Genomic DNA, 7,702 nt, shown 5'->3' on the forward strand with positions numbered 1-7,702 from the left:
GTAAGGCAAAACCCTGGCTGATAATGACTATGAGAAGCTGTGCTTTCATATTCTGTCCTTTATCCCTCTCTGGAGAAAATACATGAAAGAAGAACAACATTAATGAAGTCAGGTGTGGAGGCTCATGCCTGTAATCCCAATACTTTGGGAGGCTGAGGTGGGTGGATCACCTGAGGTCAGGAGTTCAAGACCAGCCTGGCCAACACGGTGAAAATCCGTCTCTACTAAAAATACAAAAATTAGCCGAGCGTGGTGGCATGCCCCTGTAATCCCAGCTATTCAGGAGACTGAGGCAGGAGAATCGTTTAAACCTGGGAGGCGGAGGTTGCAGTGAGCTGAGATGGCGCCAACTCCAGCTTGGGCAAAAAGACTGTGTCTCAAAACAGAACAAAACTTTGCTCAAATATAGACGTTGCACTTTTTGAATCAAAAGTGTGACTATTTATAGGCATAGGTGGGACCAGAGAAGCATGTCCTGAATCAGATTCACAAGGAGTTCCCTAGTGGTTGGAGTGAAAAGCTAAATATTCGTGTACATGCTACTGATTTTACATGGCGGTGTAAGTTCAGCACTGTGTCTAAAGATGGAGGAGGTGCTATTGGCTGGGAAAAACAGAAAACACTGTTGGAAAATAGGAATTTGCACTGGATTTGGAAGAATGGCAGCATTTAAATGAACGGAATCTATACAGACCCAGCTGGTGGCTCACACCTGTAATCCCAGCACTTTGGGAGGCCAAGGCAGGAGGATCACTTGATGTCAGGAGTTTGAGACCAACCTGGCCAATGTGGTGAAACCCCATCTCCACTAATTTGCAAAAATTAGCCGGGCGAGGTGGTATGTGCCTCTAATCCTAGCTATTTGGGAGGCTGAGTTAGAATTACTTGAACCCAGGAGGCAGAGGTTGCAGTGAGCTGAGATCGTGCCACTGCACTCCAGCCTGGGCAACAGAGCAAAACTCCATCCCAAATAATAATAATAATAATAAATAAGATCTGAAAATGCATTTTTGTTTTGTTTTAGCCAATATGTACTGAGTGCCAACTCTGTAGGTTCCAGGCAGAGTGGGGGACAATGACAAAAAGATATGGTCCCTGCCTTCCAGGAGATTTTCAAAATTATTTCAGCATGAGGGCAAGTTTTCTAGTGAGGTTCACTCTGGGCCCCAGAGGAATCTCCAGGAAACTCAGTTCTGATGAAGCAGAGCTAGATGGTCAGGGACTGGGGCTCCAGGCCGGACAATCTGGCTGTAGCAGCAGAGTAGGAATTGGCTCTGATGCTGCTCCCCAGAGATGGCCTTCAGACAGCGCCCTTGGACCATGACCACACCATCGTGGTTCATGGGCAGGAATCATCCTCGCCCTGGTGGTCCTGTTGCCATGCATTTTCTGCTCAGTCCCTGACCCATTGCCCTTGGGAATGGTATTTGGTCTACTATATTAATCTACTCTGGGACTAATATAGACTGGTTCTGTTTATTTATTTATTTTTGCATGTAGCTGACCAGCCTCCCAGGTCTTTTATGCAGCTCAACATACACAGTGACACCAAGGTAAGACAAATGAAGTTCCAATTTGGATGCCTCCATCTCCCTCCCCTGGATCCTGATCCAGTGACTGTCAAAGCCAGAAAGAACTGGGGTAGGGTGCTTGATCATGGGGAAAGTTGTTGTGGTTCGCCCGGCAGATGGGAAAGGGGGAAGGCTTCACTTCTTCACAATTTGAATGACATCCTCATCCTCCCACGTATGGCCTTTACCCACTTTCTGAGGATTGTGTTTCACAGAGAGACCCCAGAGCAGAGCATATTTAAATTCTTTGGTAAGATTTTTGTGAATCTTCATGCAGAAATCCTCCACTGTGGTCCTGGAATAAGAAGCACCACTGGGAATGTGTAATCTGGTAACTGGCCTTTGGGTTTGGTATAAATTCTCACTAGTTTCAGATAGTCCCAGATCTTTTCCAGTAGGTCATCAAAATTCCAACGGTGATGGGCAGAGATGGGTACGCAGTGAGGCACCTTATGGATGATATCCAATTCCTCAATGGAGATTTGGTCAATCTTATTTAACACATAGATACAGGGGATATAAACTCTGTTTCCTTCCACCACATCAATGAGGTCATCAGCCGTAGCATCACTACGTAGAGTCACAGCGGCATTACGAATCTTGTATTCGGCCAGAATGCTTTTCACAGTTTCAGCATCCAGCTCACTCTGGGGGCAGGTGGCTGTGAGATTAATGCCTCCCTTGTCCTTCTTCTTAAAGACAATGTTGGGGGGTTTGCTGTTCAAGCGAATGCCAAAGCCTTCCAGTTCATTTTCAATTATCTTCTCATGTCCCAAGGGTTTCAGGACACCCAAAACAATCAGGATCAAGTTACAGGTTCAGGCCACTGCAATGACTTGACGACCTCTACCTTTCCCATCCTCGGCACCTTCAATGATACCTGGGAGATCCAGGAGCTGGATCTTGGCACCTTTGTATCTGATGACACCAGGCACGGTAGTCTGAGTAGTGAATTCATAGTCTGCTACCTCAGAATACACCCCTGCCAGGTTACTAAGCAGTGTTGACTTCCCCACAGATGGAAAACCAACAAATCCAATTCGAGCATCACCTGTCTTGGCCACATCAAAACCTTCTCCTGGACCTTCACCACCACCACCCTTTGGAGTAATGAGTTCTGGACGAAGCTTAGCAAGACAAGACTTAAGGAGCCCTAGGTGGTGTGCTGTGGCCTTGTTCTTTTGAGTCCGAGCCATCTCAGCTTCTATCTCTGTGATTTTAGCTAAGGTGCTGCTCATCCTGGCGAGTCCCCTGTGGCCTCCACACTGATTGTTTCTCTTCACACACCCGCGGGCAAACTGCAACCGGCCCCAGGAGCTACTGCAGTGCGCAGGCGCGGTACTTCGAATTCTCCGGTTCTCTTTATTTATTCATGTTTTGAGACAAGATCTCACTCTGTCATCCAGGCTGGAGTGCGGTGGTGTGATCTTGGCTCACTGCAATCTCCACCCCTCGAGGCTCAGGTGATCTTCCCACCTCAGCCTCCTGAGTACCTGGGATCACAGGCGTGCACCAACACACCCATCTAATTTTTATACTTGTTGTAGAGATGGGTTTTTACCATGTGGCCCAGGCTGGCCTCAAACTCCTGGGCTCAAGCAATCTGCCCACCTCAGCCTCTTACAGTGCTGGGATTATACGTGTGAGCCACCTCACCTGGTCAACTTTGACTTAAAAAAATATTATTACTATAAGAGACACATTCTGCCTTTGTTGCCCATGCTGGAGGGCAGTAGCTATTCATAGGCACAATCCTGCTACTGATCAGCAAGAAGGTTTTGGAAGACTTTGACTTTTAAGTTGACTTAGGAGAGAAGATGAGAAAGAGGTACCTATGGGACTTCCAAGAGGAAATGCCCAGTTGCAGAGTAGGCCCTTTAAACCTAAGACAGTGAATCGGGGTGTCCTGGGGTAGGAGAAGGACCGGAGAAGACCCAGGGTGGAGTATGCAAATAGCACACCTTGGTTTGAATGTCGCCTCTGCCCTTCCCAGCTGGGACACCCTGGGCAATTTCTTTCCCTCTTTTTTTCTTGCTTTCTTTTCTCTCTTTCTTTCTTTTCTTTCTTTCTTTTTCTTCCTTCCTTTCTTTCTTTTTTCTTTCTTTTTTCTTCCTCCCTTCCTTCCTCCTTCCTTCCTTCCTCCCTCCCTCCCTTCTTTTCCTTCCTCCTTTCCTTCCTTCCTTCCTTCCCTCCCTCCCTTCTTTTTTTCTTCCTTTCTTCCTTCCCTCCCTCCCTTCTTTTCCTTCCTTCCTTCCTTCTTTCCTCCTTCCCTCCCTCCCTCCCTTCTTTTTTTCCTTCCTTCCTTCCTCCTTCCCTCCCTCCCTCTCTTCTTTTCCTTCCTTCCTTCCTTCCTTCCTTCCTTCCTTTCTTCCTTCCTTCCTTCCTTCCTTCCTTCCTTCCTTCCTTCCTTCCTTCCTTTATTTGAGACAGGATCTTTCTTTGTCACCCAGGTTAGATAGAGTACAGTAGTGTGAACACAGCTCACTGCAGCCTTGACCTCCCAGGCTCTGGTGATCCTCCCAACTGAGCCTCCTTAGTACTTGGGACCACAAGTGTGTGCCGCCACACCCAGCTAATTTTTGTATTATTTTGATAGAGGCAGGGTTTTGCCATGTTGCCCAGGCTGATCTCAAACTCCTGGGCTCAAGTGATCCTTCTGCCTTGGCCTCTCAAAATGCTGGGATTACAGACATGAGCCACTGTGCCCAGCCCAAATTATTTCTTAGAGGCTCCTTTTCTTCATTTGCAAATCTGGCAAAACAATACCAATAATGGGATTATTGCAAAGTTTCAGCGAAATATTGAAAATAAAGGCTAGTGTGGAGCACGTGTAAAAGCCAACTGAATGTGGGCTCACGCGCAGGTCAGGGATTCTGGGGAGCTTCACAAGGGCTTTCCGGGTATGTAGAGCAATGAGCAGAAGGCATCCAGCTGAGCCTGGGCAAGCCTATATTTATGTTTTTGGAGTGGACTGAATATTTGGACAAAATGCTTTTCAGATCTGCAGCCACTCAAGGAGAAATGGAATGGAATGGGGAGGGGTCTGGGGGTCAAGAGGCAGGCTGCCTGGCCAGACCGTTGCTCCAGGATGATGGATGAGCTCATTCCTTTTTTTTTTTTTTTTTTTTTCTTTTTTTTTTGAGACGGAGTTTCACTCTTGTTACCCAGGCTGGAGTGCAATGGCACAATCTCAGCTCACCGCAACCTCCGCCTCCCAGGTTCAGGCAATTCTCCTGCCCCAGCCTCCTGAGTCACTGGGATTACAGGCACGCACCACCATGCCCAGCTAATTTTTTGTATTTTTTAGTAGAGACGGGGTTTCACCATGTTGACCAGGATGGTCTCGATCTCTTGACCTCGTGATCCACCCGCCTCAGCCTCCCACAGTGCTGGGATTACAGGCTTGAGCCACCGTGCCCGGCTGGATGAGCTCATTTCAAGGCTTGTAATTAGTGATGACTAGCTCTGAGATCCTTCCCATGAAGACGTATTGCTTGCTCCTCTGTGCCCAGGAGGTCCTCCTCAGGGATTGGGGCTGGGACTGGGGTACAAAGTTTGCCCTCAAACTCTGGCACAGACTTCCAGAGGATGGTGCTTTTGTACATGTGCATGAATACAAGTACATGTATATTTTTGATTCTTCTATCACTGTATGTGTACATGCATGTACGTGTGTGTTGTGTGTATTTACATGTATGTGAGTGCACATATGTACTAAATTGCTAGTCAAGATAAAGTTTTTAGTTTTTTGTTTTTTTTTTTTTTTATATTGAATTTCACTCTGTTGCCCAGGCTGGAGTGCAATGGCATGATCTAGGCTCACTGCAGCCTCCGCCTCCCAGGTTCAAGTGATTCTCCTACCTCAGCCTCCCGAGTAGCTGGGATTACAGGCACCTGCCACCATACCTGGCTAATTTTTGTATTTTTAGTAGAGATGGGGTTTCACTATGTTAGCCAGGCTGGTCGCAAACTTCTGACATCAAGTGATCCGCTCACCTCGGCCTCCCAAAGTGCTGGGATTACAGGCGTGAGCCACCCTGCCTGGCCCAAGAGAAAGATTAAATAGAGTCAGAAATGAGAAGAATGCTTAAAATCTACACTTTTGTCTGGGTCACGTGAAGGAGACTCTCAGTTTCAGAGAAGTGACTTGGCTATGATTAGCCCTTGTCAATATGCAAATGGTAGGCAGACCCTGTTGCAGTGGAGGAAATGATAGAAGCTTCTGTGCTTCTATGGAAGCTGCCACTTGCTCCTGTCCCTGGTAGCCAAAACAGGTCAGGAGAGAGGAGGTGTCCCAGTTTGCAAAAGGGTTTTTTGTTTTGTTTTGTTTTGTTTTTGTTTTTAAATAAGGGGGAATCCATATTTCACCAACATTTCTTCCTAGGATTCAAAATTGTGGAGAGCTTTTGCAGAGCTTTTGGGTTGGATGGATATAATGTCAACAAAAGCTTAGGAAAAGGAACGTCACTGAATTCTCTAACATGAAATCATCTTTTGAGAAATGAATGTTTGGTTACTGAGCACACGTTCTAGAGTCAGACACTGGGGTCTACTCCTACTTCCACTATTTATCATCTTTGAGATTTTTTTATTTTTTTTGAGACGGAGTCTCGCTTTGTTGCCCAGGCTGGAGTGCAGCGGTGCGATCTTGGCTCACTGCAACCTCTGCCTCTTGGGTTCAAGCAATTCTCCTGCCTTAACCTCCCCAGTAGCTGGGACTACAGACACCCGCCACCATGACTGGCTAATTTTTTTTTATTTTTAGTAGAGATGGGATTTCACTGTGTTAGCCAAGATAGTCTTGATCTCCTGACCTCGTGATCGGCCTACCTCGGCCTCTCAAAGCGCTGGGATTACAGGCATGAGCCACTGCATGTGGCCCCTGAGATCTTTTTTTGAGACAGAATCTCACTCCATCACCCAGGCTGGAGTGCTGTGGTGCTTCTCAGTTTACTGCAACATTTGCTTCCTGGGTTTAAGCGATTCTCTAGCCTCAGCCTCCCAAGTAACTGGGATTACAGGTGCCCGCCACCACACCCTGCTAATTTTTGTCTTTGGTAGACATGTGGTTTCACCATGTTGGCCAGGCTGGTCTCACACTCCTGAACTCAAGCGATCTGCCTACCTCAGCCTCCCAAAGTGCTGAGATTACAAGTGTGAGCCATTGCTCCTGGCCTTCTGAGATCTTGAATGAGTAGATCAATTGCACTCTAAGGTTTAATTATTTAATCTATAAAAGGGGATAATAAGGCCGGGCGCGGTGGCTCAAGCCTGTAATCCCAGCACTTTGGGAGGCCGAGGTGGGTGGATCACGAGGTCAAGAGATCGAGACCATCCTGGTCAACATGGTGAAACCCCGTCTCTACTAAAACTACAAAAAATTAGCTGGGCATGGTGGCACGTGCCTGTAATCCCAGCTACTCAGGAGGCTGAGGCAGGAGAATTGCCTGAACCCAGGAGGCGGAGGCTGCAGTGAGCCGAGATCGCGCCATTGCACTCCAGCCTGGGTAACATGAGTGAAAACTCCGTCTAAAAAAAAAAAAAAAAAAAAAAAAGGGGAATGGAAAGGATGCGGGGCAACTATATGTTATATAAATTTGAATTATACAAGCTTGAAAAACTGAAAATCTCCCTAAATTTAAAAAAATCATCAAGGGTTACATAATTTCACAATTGGTGGGCTGAGCGGATTGTAAACTGTACTCATAACTATTGGCATGATAGTGGCACTTGAGCTGGCAAGAGTAAATAACAGGCATCCATGCTCATGTTGTGTGAATTGGCTCTTGCTTATTTACATCGATTAATGCCATCACTTAATAAACGAACTCTGAGATAATATCATAACATTCAACATTATCATTTAAAATATTTCCTGTATTCTACAATGATGTTATCTCAGAGTTCGTTTATTAAGTGATGGCATTAATGCTAAAAACACTCTCCAAAATCAATAACTTTGTAATGGAAGTCAGATATGATAAAACACTACAAAAAAGCCCAAATAGCTGTCATGACATGCCAAGCAGTTAATTTAAGAGTGCCCACTCTGAGAAATATTAGAGATTTTGTATTTAGAAAATAAACAATAGTATGAAGACAAGAAATTCTACAAATGGTTGAATATTCTC

General features: G+C 46.0%; 1 pseudogene; it reads right to left on the reverse strand.

The window, feature by feature from the left end:
- Positions 1 to 1,558: 1,558 nt before the first annotated feature.
- On the reverse strand, positions 1,559 to 2,915 carry LOC116554407 (annotated as a pseudogene).
- Between the last annotated feature and the right edge of the window lie 4,787 nt (positions 2,916 to 7,702).

This window comes from Sapajus apella, unplaced genomic scaffold, assembly GCF_009761245.1.
Source record: "Sapajus apella isolate SASKATOON/1434 unplaced genomic scaffold, GSC_monkey_1.0 scaffold14, whole genome shotgun sequence".
NCBI lineage: Eukaryota > Metazoa > Chordata > Mammalia > Primates > Cebidae > Sapajus > Sapajus apella.